Here is a 21952-nt window from a genome sequence, read left to right on the forward strand (position 1 = left end):
AAGGCCATTTCCTGGATGTACGGGACGGAGGAAGTGTATGACTCCAGGCTCACACAGCTGATATGCGCTCACTCACGGATGGGGCAGAGGAATCTCTATCTGATTCCTTCCTCCCACCATTTCACACACACCCTGACCCCGCCTCCAGAGTCTCTTGGGAGAAATGCAGATGGACAAGAGCTTTAGAAGGAAAGGGTCTCACACATCAGCCTCTTCCAGGTCAAGATGGCAGCCCAGCCTCATAAAGCCTGGTCACTGCTCCATGAGACAAGCTTGGACCAGGAACAGTCCCCTTGGCAGAGCGTCTGAGCGATCTGTACTACTCTGCATGTGCTTGTAAATGACTCCATCCCAACAAATCTTTGCTGACCTCAGGTTTAAGGAAGGGGGTAATGAAAAGCAGAGACTGTCTAGGGGCAGAGAAATGGGTGGGGGTTCTGGAGTGTCAACAAAATCAAAGGAAGGGGAATGGGTCAATCTCTCCCAGAAGTGGGTGTGGACAGGGCAGGGGCTGGCCATCCAGGGGTCACTGAGGATTTGATGAGACTCTGTGTGTTCCTTTACCAAGGTTTGGTGGGCTTTCCCATTTATTAAGGCACTCCAGGAAAGGGCATGCTCCCCTGGGTGGGGCAAAAATTCAAAGGACCCATAGACTGAGAATCCATCTCCCTCTTCTTATATATGAGTAAACTGAGGCCCAGACAGGGGAAGGGATTTACCCAAAGAGAGAGAATTCAAACCCAGGGCCTTTGACTCTCAACCCAGCCTCCTTTTCACTGGGTCATGCTGCCTTGATAGTGCTAACAGCTGACATCTGTAAAGTCCTTTAAGGTTTACACACATTATCTCATTCGACCCTGTGAGATAAGGGTTACTGCGATCTCTTTTTCCCAGGGGACTTAATTAGAGAGATGAGATGACTACTCACTCACTGGGGTCACACTTGCTAAGTGTCGACGGCAGGATTCAAACCCAGATCCACAGCTCTCCCCACTGCCGCACTCTCTGCCTCTCAAAATGTCTCTGCTCTATGTAAAGAGGTGGTGACACCAGGCTCCTGCCATGTTCCACCCTCTCCTTCCCCAAGGCCCAGCCTTGGCTTTCCTGGGGAGGGGGGGGGGGGCCAAGAGAGCAGGGCCAGACAGCACTCCCTAGCCATGGGGCTCAGGCACCAACTCTCTCCAGCAGAAAGAGTCTGGAGGGAGGTCACACAAAAAAAAGCACCCCAGAGTGGCTCCTACAGCCCATCAGCCATCTCTGATTTCACTCCATGCAGATGCCCTCAGATCTGTCAAGGAAACCCTTCTCCAAGGCCAGGAAACACGAAGCTGAGACCATGCTGACCACAGCACCAGGAAGCAGGCTCCTTAATGAGGAGCAATGTGGGTCAGCGGCTGTTGGGTTTCAGCTGTTTTTAGATCCAGGAAAAAGGCCCACGGTGCCGCGGAGCTTTCTGGAGAGAAGGAGGATGGGAGATCATGGGAGGATGGAGAGAATGACAGAATCTGGGAGGGGAAAGGGATCTTGCGGGCCGTGAGGCCAGAGCACCAGCCTTCTACACTGTCCTAACAGGCAGCCACGCTTTGCTTTTAGACTTTCAGTGATGGGGAACTCACTACCTCCAAGACAGACTGTGGGTTTTCTTTTTTTTTTTTTTTTACAAGAATCTTTCTTGGATTTAATGATTTCTTCTATTAATGAAGCTTGGATGGTCTGACATTTTCTGAAGACTAGAATTACTCATTTCATCTCACTGATTTAGGATTCACTAACCAAGATTCACAGACCATGATCAAAATAGGATTCCAGGTTGGTTAAATGGAGGTTGAATGACTGTGGGTTTTCTTAACCTGGCCTCTTGGTAACTCCTCTTTGCAACTCCTCTTTGCTGCTCCTGGCTCTGACCTTTGGAGCCAAACAGAATTTCAGCATTTCCATCTCCCACCTCCATACCTTTGAGCAGGTTGTTCCCTCATACCTAGAAGGCACTCCAAACTCACCTGTGCCTCAAACTTCATTCAAAGCTCACCTCACTGCCTTTCCCCCAATCTCTTTCTGCTTTCTCCCTCCCTCTTCAAGTTATAATATACGTTCTTAGGTCCTAACCTTAGGAGGCACCTAGGCAGCATAGGGCCGGGCTCAGAGTCAGGAATGCTGCATCATACCCTTACTAGCTGGGTGACCCTGCACAAGCTAATTGCACTCGTAGCCACAGTTTCCCCATTTATAAAATGGTAAAAGTAATGACAATAGTAGGGCCTTAGCTCTACTTAGGGTTGTTGTAGGGATGAAATGAGATCATGTGCAGAGCTTCACAAATCTTAAAGTGCTGTTTAAAGGCTGGGTGGATAATGATTGATGACGGTGATGATGGTGGTGATGATGGTGATGATGGTGATGATGGTGATGATGGTGGTGATGATGGTGATGATGGTGGTGATGATGGTGATGATGGTGATGGTGGTGATGGTGGTGATGATGGTGATGATGGTGGTGATGGTGATGATGATGGTGATGGTGATGGTGATGGTGATGGTGATGGTGATGATGATGGTGATGATGATGGTGATGATGGTGGTGATGATGGTGATGATGGTGGTGATGATGGTGATGATGGTGATGATGGTGATGATGGTGGTGATGGTGATGATCATGGTGATGATGGTGGTGATGGTGGTGATGGTGATGATGATGGTGATGATGATGGTGGTGATGATGATGGTGATAGTGGTGATGGTGATGATAATGATGGTGATGATGGTGGGGATGGTGATAATGGTGGTGGTGATGATGATGGTGATAGTGGTGATGGTGATGATGATGATGGTGATGATGGTGGTGATGGTGGTGGTGATGGTGATGGTAATAATGATGGTGATAGTGATGGTGATGGTGGTGGTGGTGATGGTGATGATGGTGGTGATGGTGATGATAATGGTGATGATGGTGGTGATGATGGTGATGGTGGTGATGGTGATGATGATGGTGGTGATGATGGTGATGATGGTGGTGATGATGGTGGGGATGGTGATGATGGTGGTGATAGTGATGGTGATGATGGTGGTAATGGTGATGAAGGTGGTAATGATGGTGATGGTGATGATGGTGGTAATGGTGATGATGGTGGTGATGATGGTGGTGATGGTGATGATGGTGGTGACGATGATGGTGGTGATGGTGGTGATGGTGATGATGGTAGTGATAGTGATGGTGATGATGGTGGTAATGGTGATGATGGTGGTGATGATGATGATGGTGGTGGTGATGGTGATGATGGTGGTAATGGTGATGGTGGTGATGATGATGATGGTGGTGATGATGATGATGGTGGTGGTGATGATGGTGGTGATGGTGATGATGGTGGTGATGATGATGGTGGTGATGGTGATGATGATGATGGTGGTGATGATGGTGATGGTGATGATGGTGGTAATGGTGATGATGGTGGTGATGATGATGATGGTGGTGATGGTGATGATGATGGTGGTGGTGATGATAGTGATGGTGATGATGGTGGTAATGGTGATGATGGTGGTGATAGTGATGGTGATGATGGTGGTAATGGTGATGATGGTAGTGATGATGATGATGGTGGTGATGGTGATGATGGTGATGATGATGGTGGTGATGGTGATGATGGTGGTGATGATGATGGTGGTGATGATGGTGATGGTGATGATGGTAGTGATGGTGGTGGTGGTGATGATGATGATGACAACGTCCTGTTCCTTCCCCCACCTGCCGTGGAAGAGTGGGAGCTAGGGCCAGCTCAGGTTCATGTCTGGTGCCTTGGCACTGAGTAAGCATAGACTGAATGATGCTTGGACTGGATTCTGATCCAGTGTGCATGGGGGAAGAGGCCCCAGGGCCTCGTGAAGCCACAGGGAAGTGAGGACCCAGGCAGAGTCCCCTTGAAAAGCTTTGCACATGGAAGCTCCGATAATTACTGGAGATGACAGGTGCCCATGCTAAGGGTGAGAACCTGAGAAAGCCTTTGGGCCTCAGTTTCCTTCTCTAGAAAAGGGTAGTGATCTGGACTAGTCATTTAGCCTCTTAATCTCTGGAGGACTCTCTGAAACTGATAGGATACCAACTTGCACTGGTGAAGAGAGTTTCCTGGCCTAGGAGTTCTGGTACCCCTGACCTCATAGGGTTGGAAGCACACTCCCTCCCTGGCCTTGGGGCCACAGCCTGGTATTTCTCTGGGTCTCAGGAGACATGGGGGATGAAGCTATAGGGCAGGGCCCCTGTGGTTCCCACACATGTGGACCCCCTGGAGGGCCCTGGAAGGCAGAACTCTGCTCATTCACTTCTGTGCCTGATGGAATTGACATGTGACCACCAGGTGGGGGCTCGGAGAGCTCTGAATTGTTTTTTTTTCCTTCTCCTGGAGTCTTTCCCATCCTTTTCCCTTCTTTCATGAGAAAGATTGGGGGGAAGGGCTTTGTATAGACAGCTGTCTACGAGAGCGAGTCAGCATCGAGTTTGTAAAAACAAGGGGAGGGCAGGGGAGACGAGAGTGAGAAAAAGAAGGGGGTGAATGTGGCGGCAAGGCGGGAGCTCTTTGGAGATTAGCAGGGGAGAGTGGCCCCCCTCAGAGCATCCTCTGACCTCTGACCTCCATCCCCAACCAGGGAGGAATTGATGGGGTTTTTACTCAACAGGCAAGTCTCTAAATCCCCCTGGCTCAGTCCCTTGTCTTTTTTTTTTTTTTTTTTTGGCAGACGAGGAAGCAGGAAAGCGTGGAAGGCGAGACGTCCTTCGGGGGCTGGATGCTCCGGGGGACAAGCCCCGGGGAAAGATCGGCTCCAGTGTTCCATCAGCAAGAGCCCTCCTCCTAAGCAGGAGCAGCCAGGCAGAGCCGAACCCCCAGCCCCGGCCCCCCAGCAGGCTTCTCTCCAGAACGGGGGCGAAGGGGCCCTGACAGCTTAGCGTCACATGTCAAGCGGATCAGAGAGAGGGAGGTTAACATCTGAACTCCACAGCTGGGTAATGGACCACCTCCTTCTCCCAGGAGACGCATCCTGAGCCTTGCATACAGATGCACTGGCTGTGCGCGGGCTGAGCGGGGCCGGGGTGAGCTCTCCTTGCTGTCATGCAAGAGTGCTTCTCTCGCCTGCACCCATCTCCTGCTGCCAAGTGACTTGAAAGGGACCAAGAAGGGAAAAGGGAAAAAAACAACCACTTTGGAAAGAAAAGGAAGAGATCTGCCCAAGCCTCCCCAGAAGAGGAGGACAGCTGCTGAGGCCCCAACACAAGGAAGTTTACTGAGGCCCCCACCCGTGACAGGAGCAGCTGGGCGAACACGGTGGGCTTCAGGGATGGGGGCCAGCCCCAGGGGATGAGGGGGAGGGCCAGGGAGGAGAGCACCTCGAGGAGACAGCACTGGGTTGGTGCAGCCCCCGGCACCCTTCGGCCCAGATGGATTCACGAGCGTGCCCTGTGCCCCGGAAGTCCCTGGCGATGCTGCCCTAGAGTGGCAGAGAGACAGGAGAGCAGGGCTACAGGACCCCGGACCCTTCCAGAACCCCTGCGGTGGCTGCTGCTTCCTCTGCCCAGGAAGTACTTTCTGTGGCCAGGCCCCAGAACAAGTGTGGGCTCGGAAGCCAAGCTGCCCCAGCCTAGGGGTGTCCCCCATTCAGGCTGAAGCCCAGAAGAAGCCAAGTGCATATCCGGCATCCAGGACGCCCCAGCCTGTGAACCGACACCTCCAGGCTGAGCACTCTGACCATCTCAGCCAACTCTCCTGGAGTGAAGGTAAGGCTGGGACCATCGGGTGGAGGTGGGGGGTTATCATCCCAATCTACAGATAAACTAAGGCAAACCAAGTGGTAGCCAGCGAGCGTCTGAGGCAGAACCAGGGCCTCCTGCCTCTATGAGCAGTGTGAAAGCCAGGAGTCAGGACTTGATACTCAGTCCTTGTCTAGACCCGTTGAGGGCAGCCAGGTCGGGGGTGGTGAAGGTCCTGGCGCACTCAAGACAGAAAGTGGTAGGAAGGGCACTTACTGCACCTGGGCTCTGAGAACCCCGGCTCAAATCCTGGAGTGGCCAGTCCCTTCCAGTGTGACATTGGCTGTTACTATTCCTTGGCCCCCATTTCCTCTCTTCAGACTATCTGGGGTCAGCCTAGAACACTCTCTAAAGGGACTCCCTGTTCTGAAGCCTGGCCCTCACCAGATTCAGAGGTTCTGTAAATGTTCAGGGCTCATGTAGATCTGGAGGCCGGGGGTCCACTCCAGCACTGCCTCCTGCTCTCCAGGTGGCCTGGGGCAGGCAGGGCTATAAAACGGGGAAGGAAGTCTCTAATGTCATTTCTAGCTCTAAATCCACCATCTCAGGCCTTCATCTGGAAAACCCCAGGATGTGCCTGGAGCCATGGCTGCCAGCCCCAGGGTGGGATACATACACAGGTGACTTCTCAATCAAAACATGAATAGGGCTACAGTGATCACGGCGGGTCCAGGGGTTCAGGTGGGCATGAAATACAGGATTCTTTTTTAATGTTAAAAACGTATCCTTAACGAGACAGTTCAGGAACCAGTGGGCAAGAAGCTCCCTGGGGTCTTTCCAGGCGAGGCTCAGCCCCTGAGTGTTCTGTGGCTGGCCCCCTCCCACTGTAGCAGACACCCAGGCCTGTCTTGCACGGTCACAAAGGCATCCCAGGCCACCCACGAGGCTCCCTTGTCCCCCTTCCCCTCTGCTCCATGGGAGCGGCAGCCTTGCAGAACGGAGCTGGCCCATCAGAAGGCTGAAGGTTTCCCAGGGTATGTGGAGGAGCTGTCTAGTGGTCTGGCCAGGCCCCTGTGGGGGCTGCTGTAAGGGCTGCTGTAAGGGACTCCCACCCTAAATTCAGAGAAGCGTTATGGCCCCTGCCCTCCAGGCCAGAAGGAAGAACACAGACCCTTCTGTTCTCAGGGGGACCATCACCCTGGCCCAGCTCTGCAGTCTGCAAAGGCAGAAAGGGACACACAGGTAGACCAAGAGCAGGGGACTGGCTGGCCCCAGCCTCCATTCTCCTGGCATGAGGACAATGTCTCCTCCAGCCTCTGCCTCTTTGCTCCAGGTGGAAGACCGGGATAGAGTGGAAAGAATCCCAGACACAAAATCAGAGGCCCTGGATTCAAATCTCAGCTCTGCCACTCAGAGACTGAGTGGTTTTGGACAAGTCACTTCTGTTTTGTGCTCGAGTCAATGAAGAGACTCCTAGGGTCCCTTCCAGGTCCAAGAAGGAAGGGCCCCCAATACCCACCAGTTACACAACTCAGTTGAGTCCAGAGGGGACTGACTGCCTCCCAGCCCAAGCAGGAGGTGGGAAGAAAAAGCCAAGGCCTTCTCCACAGCTCTGCAGATTCAGGGGGAAAAGAAAAACAGGGTGAGTGGAAAGTAAGAGCAGATGAGACCTAGGGCACCAGTGGCTTGGCACTAACCACTCCCGTCCCTGGCCTACCCAAGATGTCCAGAGGGGAAGTTAGATCAGATACACTTTGAGCTCCCTTCTAGGGCCTATGGTCAATGATTACAACAGTCATCGGGGAGAAAGAGGAGAATAAGAAAACGTTGATGATCACAGCTTTCATTTAACAGCTTGAGGTATACAAAGGGCTTTCCCAGATGCAAGATCACTCAGGGTAGGTACTATCCTATTTAACAGCTAAGGAAACTGAGGCTCAGAGGGGAAGGTAAAAGACTTGCTGAAGGACACACAGCTGGTTAAGTGTCAGAAGCAGAATCTGAACCCAGGTCTTCCTGAGACCAAATCCAGTGCTCTATGTACTAAGCTAGGCCACATCAGTACAGTGAGAGGCGAGCAAAGGGAGTGCACACTTTACTGTCAGGAAAGCCTTGGCAGCAACCTCTCAAACTCTCTGGGGCATTACCCTGGGGCCATACCACTGCCCATCTCTGTGAGGAAGAGGCCCTCCTTCACCTTCAGACATCAACCCACTGGAACCTCCCCACAAGTGCCCGAGCAGGGCAGGGAAATCCCAATCTATTAAAAATATGGAAAATGCCCCTCTTCCTCTCCCCCGAGCCACAAGGAAAGAGGCTTGATTTATGAGTGTGCTAGGCACTGGCCCATCCGTCAGGCCACCCGGCGCGCCTCCATCTGCGAGGGCATTAATAGCCATGTTATTAGGCACCAGCATGAAGGATGCCCTGTAGATCAGTTATTGCCTGTTATTTATTACAAAGGCAAACCCCGCCTGGAGGGGTTGAGGCTGGAGCAAGAAGCTAGCGGCATGTATGGATCACTCTCCTTGGCCTGGGGAGAGATGCAACAAAGAGTCTAACCAATGGCTCCTTGGGACTGCTCTCTCCCTGCATGGTTCCGTGGCTCCCTCCTCCTGTTTGGAATTTTAGTCAAACAAAGTCCCCCAACCACCTTCCTCTTCTGTCATCTCCAACCTCCATTTCATTTCTCCTTCCTTTTTCTCTATTTCCCTGGTAGAGATGAAGACTTGGGCAAGGGAAGTCAGGAAGGAGATCCACCCAGCTGTACCTGTATACTAACTATGTAACCAAGGTATTGATTGGGCCTGGGATGTCCTCTTTGTCCACTCAATGCTTCCTCATCCCTTAATGTTTAAAGGCCACTCCTTCCAGAAAGTCTGCCTTAATTCCCCTTGGAGCTCACGTAGCATCTGACTTTTGGGGGGAACTGGAGCTGGAATTTCCACACTCTAAGGCAGTTTCTCAGATGAAAACTACCATCTACTAATGCAGAAGAGCTCCACTGAAATTCTAGTCCTGAGAGACGCTTGGGGCATGGAGAGCTTAAGTGACTGGCCCCAAGCCACCCAACCAGGACAACCCAGAAACAGGACTTGAACCAGATCATCCTGGTTGTGACTTCATGAAGGCCCCAGGCTGAGGTCCTTGCGATGCCCTGACCCAGGGAAATCTCTGAACTCAAACGGGCTCCAGTCTCTTTGCTCAAAAGACCAGTGATCTTCCTCCCTGATGTCCTAAGGCGAGGTTGTCCTACCCAGGGGAGAGGGCCCTGAGGGTCTGAGGGCAGAGACGAGGCTGCCTACAGCACTGATTAAATGCTATCTGTATAACTGGTGCTGCAGATACACCAGTGAAGACTGTAGGGTGCTTATAGTCTACTAGGATAAAGCAGAAGAGACTATGAACAAAGGAGGAATACCGGCAAAGCGGTGAGGAAAGGAGAGACAGAGACAGAGGAGAGAGAAAGGGGGGATCCATTTCTGGAAGAAATTAGGGTCTTGAATGAAGGCAGAGGTAGCCTGGCTATCAAACCTGCAGATTCAAAAAGCATCTATGAATAAAGCACCTACTATGTGTCAGTGGCTGGGAGATACAAAGGCCCTGCCTGAAGGAAGCTCGCATTTTACTGAAGGTCAAGAGGTAAGGGCAATAGACATGATGACAATCAGCATTCCCCATGACCCCAAAACGTGAGGACACTGTCCCAAACCTAATCATGTGGAGTCCATCAGAGATGAAAGTAAAGTCTGCCACTTGGGTCCAAAAAAGCCAACTTCCCAAATATAAAAGATGAAAGATGTGACTCGATAACAGTTTCAAAAAGGACTGGAGAGTTTTCTTGGACTGCAAACTCAATACAAGTCAACAACGTGCTACGGCAGCCCCCCCAAAGCCCTAGAGTTCGACTGGGACCAAAGGAAGCCTTAAGAGAGGTCTACACTCAGGACTAGAAAGGCAATGGTTCCACGGTACCATGCCCTTATCCAGCCTCAACCGGAGGATTCTTTGTCTGAGCTGAACCTTGCAGGAAAAGACAGGTTTATCACACAGAGGTGAACAGGGAAGGTATTCCAGACATATGTCCTCTCTGGGAATGCACGCATCTGCCTCTTAAAGCTCTAGCCACTCACACCCAGGGTTAGTTCCTTCAAAATCTTCTATGGAAAAGAAGGAAATGGAACTCTGCAGCTTCTAACCTCTATGGAAGGGACAGTCCCTTTAAACACAGGGTTCCCAGATCCTGCCACTGCAGCTCAGGAATCATAGCCCTGAGTAGGTAATAATAACAACTCACTTCTTTAGCTTTTCATTGTTTTTAAAGAGTTTTACAGAGGTTATTTCATTTGGTTTTCACAATAGGTAAGGAAGGAGCTAACCCATTTTACAGATGAGAACGAGGTTGGGAAAAGTTAAACAACTTGCAGCTAGGATTGAGGCAGGATGTGAACCCCCAAGTCCAGTGCTCCATTTACACCACACCACACCACGCTACATTTATGGTAGTGAAGGGCACACTGGCCCCTTCCCTGCTGTATTCTCCCTGCAGCCTGAAGGAGGGCTGCTCATATGACCATACCACAGGGCTAGTCAAAGCCGCAACTGACTGCAGAGAGTAGCTTGGTATTGTGGAAAGACAACTTGAGGGTTTAGAGTCAAAGCATCTGGTTCAAATTCTGACTCATCACTTACTACCCAGAGGATGTGTGGGCAAACTGTATATCGCCTCTCTGGGCCTCAGTTTCCCCACCTGTAAAATGAAAGGGTTGAATGAGATTGGCCTCTGATTCTATGGTCTCAGTTTCTCCATCTGTAAAATGAGGGATCTTTAAGGACCCTTCTGGCTTTGGAATTATTAGCCTACAAACGTATGAAAACCTTCTGGAGTGATCTGGAACAAGTCCCTTTCACTCTCTGGGCCTCAGTTTCCCCACCTGTAAAATGAAGCAATTGGAACTCTAGTTTCTGTGCTGAGCCCAAAGTTCTTCTGCTTTCTATTTTCAAATGGAGAACCAGAGGCACTGGGAGTTGGGGTTGGAGGTGGGGGCTTCCCAGGCAAAGAGGCCTCCCTTCTGATTTTGTAACCACAGTCCCATCTCTCCAGAGGCAGGGGGCATGCCCAGGCAGTGCCAATCGTGCTAGGCAAGCTGTATGGCTTTAGTCCCCTCCCCCACCCCCACATCTGGGCAGAAATCCAGCCTCTGATTTATGCCCAATAAGCATTAGAGATAGAGAGGCCCTTCCTGGGGAGGCAAGCTGTTTCTCTCTCCCCCTGGCAGCCCTGTAGCTCTGGGGAGCCCTCCAGGAGGAGGATACAACTCCCAACATGATCCTCTACCCAGTCAAATGCCACCCTCTGCCCTCCCTCCCACTTCCTTCTTTGTCAAGACAACAAACACACATTAAGTGCCTACTATATGCCAGGCAACACGCTAAGTATCCGAAGAAAGCAGAAGTGGCCTCCACCCTCACGAACTCGCAATCTAAAGGATTACCTGCATCACCTGGAGATGACAAGGGGCCACTGGATCTCACTGAGTACAGGAGGTGACATGGTCACTTTAGACACTGAGTGGACAGCAGGCAGGAATGGGAGACAGCCCTGTGTCCAAATCTGGCGTGTGCATCAGTGACCTTAGACCAGTCCTTTCTCCTCTCCCGGCCCCAGGTTTCTCCTCTCTAGAATGAGCTCCCTCCTGGCTGTAAAGCCTGGGATTCTATGAGCCTCTGGAACCAAAAGTGTCAAGCCTCAGCATCCCACTAGATGTCCAGATAACAGATGGAGGCACAGACAAAAGAGTCAATTCTTCAGAACTGGTGGGAGAAAAGGAATATGGAGGAGACGTGCCTCCCTTTATCTTGAACCCCAAAAAGCTCCTTATCAAATGCACTTATCAAAATCATTGCCCTCCTCAGAGCCCTCCTGGAAGCCACCTCGCTTCCCCTCTGAAGTCCAGGCTAGCCCCAGTTGGCGCCACCCAGACAGCCCAGACCCGAGCAGTTAGCGACTTGGCTTACAGAGTGCTTTGCAAATTTACATACCTGCCTTCGATAAGGGCTGATGCATAATGCATGTGGCATGAAATTAGGAAAATAATTAACTTAAGGTTTAAAAAAAATGTCCACATCCTGCATGTTCATTACCAGAAATAGGGATCAGGCAGGGGAAGCGGGGAACCCAGTGCCTTCCTACCAGCTGTGGCCCAGGGGATGGCTGGCAAGTTCTGGATTCAAATCCTGCCTCTGAGACTAGCTACGTGGCCTTTGGCAACTCCCTTCCCCTTCAGGGAGGACATTCACCTACAAGCCGGCTCATCCCATCTGGGGAGAGGGCTTTGTGGGGTAGCAGTATCCCTGAGCAGGAAGCTAAGGTGGTCGGTTTTCCCTAGGAGCTCCTTCCCAGCAGGAACAGTTGAACAGCTGAACAGTTAGCAATGAAACATTTTCAACAGGTAAAATGAATGAGTGATAGTGAAAAGTTACATGGCAGGAGGGGAGAAGGAAAAGGGGATTTTAGCCGTGCTGGGAAATAACCAGGCCCAGAGTGCCTGTGGGACATAGAACAGGCCCCCAAGACAGTGAACCTTGAAACACTCACACCCAATTCAGGATTTGTGATTTTATGTACACTCGCTGAACATCCTTGGGCCTCAGTTTCCCCATCTGTAAAATGAGGGGGTTGGATTCTTTCCATGGGATTCCTCCACCTATGATACGCTCAAATCCCACTCCAGCCTGGCTAGAGGAGGAGCAGAGGAGGGGGTGGGGCAGAAGAACTCAAGCATCAGCCTAGGAATGAGAGGGGGACATTGTCTCGGAGCTGTAAGTTACTTCTTCCAAGTGTGCCAGGGACCCAGAATAGAAACCATCACAGGGCCAGAGAAGGCTAGGACATGGACCCAGGGCCGGAGCTAAGAGAGGCTGATTGGGTCAGCTCAAAGCATCAGGGCCCTGAGTCCTGGAGCCTCCCAAGTCTGAGGAGAGGGGGCAAGTCAGTCCAGGAGCTCCTCTCCCACCTTCCCCTCATGCCACAGTGAGCTACAAGGGTCATAAAGCCTTTTATGTGCTACAAGAGGAGGCTAATGGGGAGAAGTCTGCCAATGGGAGAGTGGGCAGGGCAGGCCGGGCAGGGAGAGAGACAGCCCAATTTATGGAGGCAGGAGAGGTGAGCAGGTGTTGGCTAAATCACCTGCAGCTGCTGCCCAAGCAACATAAACCTCTCTGGGCAGACACAGGCCTTGCTCAGCTGGCAGCCTGGGCCCTGGGGGTGAAGAGGGGCAAGGGAGAGACACACCTCAGAAAAAGACAAGGAAGCCGGGTCTGGGCCGCTCTGACCCTGGCTGCCTGCAGGTGCCAGTCCAGTTGGCTCAATTCCACGAGATCTATTAGGGACCTGCCATTTCCAAGGAGAGAGAGAGAGCTGGACCTGAGTACAAGTCCAGCTTCAGATACCTCCTGCATATGTGACCAGGGGTGGGCCCTTTGACTCTTACGGCCCTAGGCAGGGAAGGTGTGGATGAGGTGCAGACTTGGCTGCTGCTGGCATCACAGGTTCAGCACCAGCCCCCATGTGCCAGGCAGAGGGTACCTGAGGGAGTCCCAGCAGTACAGAGGAGAGGCTTAGGGGACTCACTGGATCACTGAGAAGTGATCACTTGTCCAGGGCCACCCAAAGGTTCAACCCTGAGCATTGCCTGCTTCACATCATGGCTATACAACCTCTCTGAGCTTCAGAGGTTAACAGGAAAGGGTCCCTGCCCCCAAAGGGCTTACATTCTCCTAAGGGACAGAGCTATGACATTTATAAAAGCAAGTACAAAGTACCCTAAGGAGGAAGTGTGTTTTGCTGTTTCTCTCTGTGACCCCATTGGGGTTTTCTTGGCAGATACTGGTTGGCCATGTCCTCCAGTTCATTTTACAGATGAGGAAACAGAGGCAAACAGGGTAAAGTGACTTGTCCAGGGTCACACAGTGAGGAAGGGTCAGAGGTTGGATTTGAACCCAGGGAGATGAATCTTCCTGACTCCAGGCTTTATCCACTGAACTATAAGGAAAAGCGTTTTGTCCTAGGGGGCCCCAAAAGATGGCCTGGGCCGATATCCTTCATCCTCTCTGGGCCTCAGTTTCTTCTTTGGTAAAATAAGGTGATGGGAATATGCTTTGGGATCAGCCACAGCCCTAAATGTGAAGACGGTATAAGCTCTGCCTTTCTTTATACCCAGAGCCCTTGGCACCATGCCTGGCACATGCCAACCCCATTCCTGTGGACCCCTGAGTGCCTGGGATTCAGGCTGCCCTTGGGGCCTTCCTGACCTCCTCAAACACCTAGTCCAAGCCCTGCTCCCATCCCCAAGGTGGTCAGGGGTCTCTCCTCTTCAGCATCCTCTGCACAACTACCAGCACTCCCAGCCGCCCAACACAGCCAGGGCTAAACAGCAATCGTTAATAACAATGCTTAGTACTTAAACAAGACCCTTCATCTTCAAAGAGACTCATCCCTCCAGAAACTCAATTTCCATGCACAAGGAAGGGAGGGGTGGCCTCCTCAGCTCTGAAGCTGAGCAGGGAGATGGGGAAGCAGCATCATAGGGAGCCTTGGAGAAACCGTTAGGTCCCTGGAAAGATAAAAGTTTCTGGCCCCAAATTTATCAGAAAGAGACAAATGAAAAACCTCTTGTCACTGGATGCTCCCCACAAAGCGAGATGGCCCTGGCAGGGTTGGGGGGCCACGAGTGTAGGATGGTGGATGTAAATCCTGGAAGCAGAGAGATGGCAGCTGAGAGCCTGCAACCTTCAGGGCAAGACAGATGCAGCATTAAAGGGCCGCCTCCTCTGGTAAGGGAGGAGGGAGGAGAGGCACGGGAGGACAGAGGGAAAGGGGGCGGCATTCCCATGCCCTTGGAAAGCTGCCCCTCAAGGACTCCTCCAATGCAGGGACAGGTCAAAGAGGCACGGAGAGGAAAAGGCAGCTGCTACAACCCAAACCAGGGGCTACAGTTAGGGTGGCTATTGGGGCACTAGCAGAGGGAACTAGAGAGAGGCAAAGTGAAGAAGAAGAGGCCTTGGGAGAGGAAGGAAGGGAGGAGGCTAGCTCTCAGAAGTCCGAGAAGCTGCCAGGCTGCATGGCCACAGAAAAACCCCCATCGGGGCATTGGCAGCTGTGTTCTTCCTTGTGCTCGTTGCATAAATCAGAGAGGGGATAATACTCCCTCCATCAGCCCTGCCTATGGTCTTCATCCCTCTTCTCTGTTCGTCTACCTCTATCTCTGATTGACAGCTAGCTCTTGGATACCCAGGATCCTGCTACATGACAAAGTCTAACAGGGATCACAGGAGGAGGAGCTTAGAGCATCCAGCCTGATCACTGAAAAGAGGAAGAAACTGGGGCCAAGAGAATGGAAGGGACTTGTCCAAGGTCACCCTTAGATGACCATTTACATTAGGGAAAAGTGTCGTATAAAATAGGTAAAAAGCATTCATTCAACAAATATTCGATAAGACTTCTTATGGAGAGAGCTGGGAACCAAGAACCAAACTGGCCAAGCTACCCCAGAGGGAAGTGAGGCACATCTCCAGCTGGCCTTGGGGGCTAGGGATCAGGGAAATCTGCTCAGCCCACCCTTCCCCAGACTGCCCCCACCCTTGGAGAGGGCTGCCTGGCACAGGGCAAAGGGCACCAAATTGGAAGTCTGAGGACCTACTACTGACTACTTGGGTAACTTTGGGCAAGCATCCTTATCCTCTGGGCTCTAACCAGCCCAGTGCCTGGCACACAGTCAACACGGCTTACCTGCTTGTTGACATGGCTTGGCTCTAGTGACCTCTAAGGTACCTGGCAGCTCTTAATCTATGGTCCTATGATCCTTGTAAATACAAAGCTCAGGCTGTGGAATCTGGCAGAGAGGCTGCCCCTTCCTCATGTATCTACCACTTAACATACATAATCTCATAACAATCCTGTGAGATAAGTATTATCACCCCCATTTCACAGATAAGAAAACAGAGGCCTGAGGGGGTTAAGTGATTTTCCCCTAGCCACAGAGCTCATACTGAGTCTCAGATGGGATGGTAACCCAGGTCTTCTTGACAACGCCCCACACAAAGTCCACTCCACTGTGGGGAGTCTCTCGCTAACAATATAAGCCAGATCATTTTGACATTAGTCAGAGAAGTCTGGCCCATGCCCAGCTGCCATTATACTCCAAGTGTGTGGCAATGCTTCTTAAGGTCAATTAGCGATGTGTGGAGGAGCTGGGAAGGAAAGGGGATAGAGGGACAGGTCCAGTCCTTAGTAGAACCAGTGAGTCCCACAGAGGGGCCCTGAAGCCAGAGAGGCTACAGGGCTAGGGTTTTCTCCTGTTTTATCCAGCTTTCTCTTGCCTTCGGGCCCACGTGGGGTGTGTGTGAGAGTGGTAGAGACAGGAGGGGAGTGAGCCACAGGGCTCCTGCTGCCTGTCAGCTCTCTCTGGCAGGACATAACTCACTTTGTGCTAAAGCCTGCAGGATCACAGAGACTGAAATGATCCCATAAAGAAAAGCGATTTAGTAGGTCTAATTTGATGGACCACATAAACTGCCTAACACCACAACAAGGGAGTGAAAAGGGCTCTTGGCAAACGGATGGGCCAATTAACCAGTTAAACCAACAAGAAATGTTTTATTATGATGATGGCCACTCTCCCCCCACTTGGGATCCACTGCCCCTCTAGGCTGAGCTAGGAGGTAGTTACAGATTAGAAGGGTCAGCCAGGGAGGTTTCTCTGGGCAGCTGTGGCTGGAGGTAACAGGGAAAGCTGGCCCAAGATGAATGAGGCCAGCGGCTGCGGCAAGGAAGCAGCGAGGCCTCCTGTCCTGGACTCCGTCAACACTGCCTGGTCATCCATTAAGCAGTTGTGGAAGGTGCGATGTAGACTTCATTAGGATTCCAGGTCCTCCAGGGGCTGTGAGAGGGTCAGGGAGCTTGACAGAAGCTCTTACTGATGCATGACTGGCCCTGGAGGGCCCAGCCTCATCCTCAGAGGGGCTGCAACCCCAAGGAAGCTGTGCTCGACCTGACTCCCATCCCCTGAGAGGCAGATGAATGGGCCTGGGGGAGTGCCAGTCTCTGTAAGGTCACCCTGGGACTCTGGGGGTCACCATGGGCTCAGTGCCAAGGGGACCCAAGGCAGAGACTCGTGAGAAGCTGAATGGTGGGATGGGACGACGGAGCAGGGGCCCCCGAGTCTACCCACACGAGGCAATAAAGACTGCCCTAGATACTCCAACACCACCAAGCAGAGAGATGGGCCTGCCCTACAGACAACCCAGACTGTGATGCTGCCTCTGAGGATGAGGTCTAACCAAGCCTACAGCCTGGCCCTGTGCCACAACTTCCCACTATGGGTATAAAGGACCCAGGAACCCCTCTCTGTAAGACTGAAAATCACCTCCTGACAGCAAGTGCTACTAGACAACTTCAGGATTTGCAGAGGGATTTCCAGGTGTCATCTACTGTGAGGTAGGTACTGTTACGATTCCCATTTTACAGATGAGGAAACTGAGGCTGAGAGCCATTACATGACTTACCCAGGATCATATAGTAAGTGCCTGAGGCCAGATATGAACTCAGGTCTTTCTGACCCCAAAGCCAGCGCTCAATCCACCAAAGTAGCCTCTAACGTGAGTCAAGTCAAGGCAGCACACATTCATGAAGGCCTCGTGCTAAGCCCTGAGGGCACAAAGGAAGGCATAGACAGCCCCAGCCCTCAAGGACTGTCTAGTATAAACAGGCCAAACAGAAGTAGACTTCTGAGCAGTGACCACCACCACCGCCAGCCTATCACTAGAGTCCTTAGAAAAATGTTACCCACTGAGCCACGGCCTGGGGACTCCTTCCTTCAGGGCTCTGCGGTCAGAAACTCACCAGGATCTGAATTCAGAGCAAAGAGGGACAACAAGAGAAGTGGCAAAGAGAGATCTGGGTTGAAATCCGAGTAACGCTGGGCAATGCCCTCCTCCTCTCTCAGACTCGGTGTCCTCATCTATAAAATGGGGACAATAGCATCCCAAAGTCCCCAGCCAAGGTGAAGAAAACATGAGATAAAGTGCAAACTCCTCCCATATAGACACGGCAATCATCGGCATCTAGGCTCGTACACTTTCTTGTGCGCTGGACCCCCTCGGACCCATCTGCCTCATGAAGCCTATGGGCCCTACTCGCCATGACGGAAGCTAGGAAGCCAAGGAGAGTAATTCACTGGAATATAGGTGATCAGAAAACCAAGGCCATCACCCCCAGGCCAAGGACCCCGGTCTGCTCCAGCTCCTTCTCCCCTTTCTTCCAGGACACACAGGTAGTGTCAGGTCAGGATCTGCTCAGGTTCAGAGCTAGACACCAGAGCTAGGTGACATCTTACTGCCCCAGGACATTATTTCTCTGTGTCTCTTTCTGTCTCCCCCACACATGTGCCATGAGGGTATGATGGCACACTGCCTGGGAAAATATCCCCCATCCCCACCTTCCTCCAAGGAGCAGGAAGGCATTGAGGCTTCTGACAGCTGACGTACACAGATAGCTTTGTAAAGCATTTTTTCACACACTCACTCACAAGTATCTTTCTGCCCACTCTGCAGATGAACAAACTGAGATTCAGAGAGGTCTGAATGGTCACCCAGCCAGGACTGTCTCAGGTGGGGTCTGAGCCTGGGTCTTCCTGACATTTGACACCCAAGAGTCTCTCAGGCACCCTCGGGGCTACAGTCCTTTAAGGGACACATACAAACCCTGGGAACACTGAGACCATGAGCTCCTCCGCTAATGCCCCTCAGCCAGAAATACAGAAACAAAAAGAAAACTGCAGGAAGGGCCATGGGCCACGCTTACAAATCTGCACAACCCAGCATCATAGAAATGCCAAGCAGGCCTAAAAACAGCCAGTATTAGCCACTATCCTCTGCGGGCTGGTCTGCCTAGGGCTTGGCACATACGAGGGCATATACAAGCCAGATGGGTGCCCTGGCCTGAGTGTCAGGGGCAGAGAGACAGAAGGATGGGAGCCAGGAGCAGACAGATGAAAGGAGGGGCAGTCCAGACTGGGGGCCAGGGCAGACAGACAGAAGGATTCTCCCCTCCCCCCACACCCAAGTTCAGGCTTCAGGTCAGATAAGGGGCCCAGACCTCACAGGGCTCCAGGCAATTTCTGGTACTCCAATTTCTCAGAGAGAGAGAGATGATGTCTTCCCTACTGAGGTGAGGAGATAATTTTTCCTTAATTGATTTTTACCTCTACTCATTGTGAAAGAAGATGAGAAAATATGAGAGAAAAAATCCATTTTTACCATTTTTTCATTTGCAAAAAATTGAAATGACACCTCACAGGCAATTGCTTGGGCTGCGGACTGCTTCCTTTATTAAGTCTTCTTGTTTTTTAAAAAAAAAAAAAAGGAGAAGGAATGTACAATTTTTCTCTAAAATGGTTAAATATTTCATGATTTTAGAAATCACCCTGGAGCAATTTTTCTATATAACCCAGAGCACAGTGCGATGGAGACCCCAGAGCACATTAGGGATTTCTTTACCTCTTTAAAGAAAAAGAAGTTGTATTGATACTTTTTAAAAACACTATTCATTTCTTGATACTCTCCCACAAAGTTCCCACCCTTGTCACAAGAAGAGGGATGGTTAAGTAAAACTAAATGGTAATCTAAGTGAATCTAACAAGAAGAGAGAAAGGGAGAGAGGGAGGGAAGGAGAGGGAAAGAGAGAGAGAGAAAGAGACACAGAGAGAGAGACAGACAGAAAGAAAGAGAAAGGTGGGCACTAGGAATACAAGGAGAAAAGCCTTCCTGCCCTCAAGGAGCTCACAATCTCATAGGTAAAGACAACACAGACAGGGCAGTGGTGCCAGGGAAGGAAAATGACCATGAGGGAGAGTGGAGCCATTGCATGGGACCCTGACATACCCCACACCCTCTGCTTCTGCCTCTGGGTCCCATTATCTGTCCTCTGGGACTCCGCTTGGTCAATGCTTAGAATCTGAGTTTCTTTACCTGACTGTCACCATGGTGAAGATTTCCTGGTTCTGCTTTCCTTGTGGTGCATCAGTTCATCCAAGTCTTCTCATGCTTCCCTGATCTCACATCTGTCTTTCCTCCTAGTACAATAATATCCCATTTCATCCACAGACCTGTTGGTTCAGTCACACCCAATCAACAGACCATCCCCACACTGTGTTTCCATGATTTTGCCACCACAAAAACTGCTGCTATAAACACTGCAGTATTTATGGGACTCCCCCCTCCACCTGTGACTTCCCTGGGGGTCATGCCTGGAAAAGGCAAGAATCTAAACAGTTTAGCACCTTTTCTATGAAACGGATCACTGTAGAGAAGTGAAAAAAAGTGCTTCCTTTCACCCAGTCTTCCTCCACATGTAACACCCAAGGGACACCTGAGGCATTTCATATTAATTTAGCAGAACCTTTGAAAGTCCTGTAACTCTCCTGGGCAATGCCCCATGATAACAGTGTTTACAATATATGCTGCCTTCCATCTTGGAGGCACGTGGTTGCATCATGTCATTGATGTAACCTCCACTGTTCACCTGGAGGGCCCACTCCACATGGCCCGGGGATCAACTGCAGCTAGCAAGCTCTGAACCTACGAAACAGCCCCTGAGTGGTCACGAAGCAGGTACGAGCTTGTCTGAGATGAAGGACAAATGCCATGCCATCCATTTGGCCAGATCACAGTAACAGGAGCCAGAAGGTTCCCACTCCTGGCCAGAGATCAAGGAGATAGGCTTGGGTCTCCTCTTCTCGATCCTCAGCATCAGTCAGATTTCTTGACACCTGGAGAGCCCAAACCATTCCAAAGCCCTGCCCAAGGACTGGCACTCTCATCTCGCTTTAATCTTCATTCTAATCACTCACTGTCCAGTATACACACCTGAAGCACCAACTGCATACACCAAACTGTGCTGGTGCCCAAGCAAGAGACAAAGGTTAGAGTGGATATGGTCCCTACCCCCCTACCCTGAGGCTCACCCTCTAGAAGGGGGAAAAGATGGTAACAGAGAAATGTCTACCACACAACAGTGCATGGGAAGCAGACGAAAGAGTGATAAGCAAAATGTTCCACAACATCTGAGGGGGGAGATGGTTCCCAATGGAGGAAATCAGGGAAGTCTTCAAGGAGGAAGGGGTGTTTGAAATGGGGGGAGGGCATCTGATGCAGGGAATACAGCCTGAGCACAGACACAAGGCAGGAAATGCCAGGCACACCCAACGTGGCTGAAACCTGGGGTTTGTAGAGGGTAATTATAGGAGATAAAGCTACAAAGAGAGAAGGACCCCTAGATGTAAGAGGCCAGGAAAAGGACTATGAGACTTCATCAAGAACCAATAGGGACATTCCAGAGACATCGGAAGGAAGAGGGGTGTGACGAGGTAGATGCATAAGAAGGAACATCCCAGCAATGCATGGATGCAAGGACTGGCAGTGGATGAGGAATGGAGTCTCCCACAACCCATGCAGGCTGCAGGTGCCTCATCCTTACTGTACCCGAGCCCCACACACACACTGTGCAAGCCTCAAACCTTCACTGTGTGTCTTCCCCCAGCACCACAAAAAGGAGATGCACGTGGACATGCTGAATGGCTGGAAAGTGGGGGTCCCAGACTGAGGATCACCTGGAAAGGACCCTAGAGATGGGTCCTTGAGTAAGAGGGTTTGCATGTTGTATCTGAAAGATTAAGTCCAATTTTCCATTTTAGAGAGGAGGGAAGTGAAGCCTGGAGGCAGAAAGAGATGTTCCTGAGGTCACACAGCTCACTTAATAGGGGCAGAATCAGGAGCCAAACCCAGGTCCTATGATTTCAAATGCTGGACTGTTTTTATCACCCTGCCCCTCGAGGGAAAGGAAAGGAGAGAAAAGGGAAGGGGAAAAGGAGAGAAGGAAAATAAAGGGAAAAGAGAAGGAGCAGCAAACCAATGGAAAAGAATGTCAGGGAGGGAGAAGGGGAAGGAAGGAATGGAGGGAGGAAGAGAGAAAAGGAAGGAAAAAGACAGAAGAAGAGATAGAGGAAGGAAGGGAGGGAGGAGAGGAGAGAGTGAAGGAAGGAAGGAAAAAGGAAGGAAGGAGGGAGGGAGGGAAGGAAGAAAGGAAGGAGGAAAGGAAGGAAGGAAGGGAAGGAGGGAAGGAGGGAAGGCCAGATGCTTTCCCCATGACTTCCTCCCACAAGGT

The 21952-nt window shown here is 51.2% G+C and overlaps 1 protein-coding gene across 4 annotated transcripts in view; it reads right to left on the reverse strand.

Annotated features, from left to right (window-relative positions):
- The window catches only part of MACROD1 (mono-ADP ribosylhydrolase 1), a 211393-nt gene that overhangs the window by 138297 nt on the left and 51144 nt on the right, over positions 1-21952 (reverse strand). The gene's annotated exons all lie outside the window — the stretch shown is intronic.

The sequence above is a fragment of the Notamacropus eugenii genome, chromosome 2, assembly GCF_028372415.1.
Source record: "Notamacropus eugenii isolate mMacEug1 chromosome 2, mMacEug1.pri_v2, whole genome shotgun sequence".
NCBI classification, from domain to species: domain Eukaryota; kingdom Metazoa; phylum Chordata; class Mammalia; order Diprotodontia; family Macropodidae; genus Notamacropus; species Notamacropus eugenii.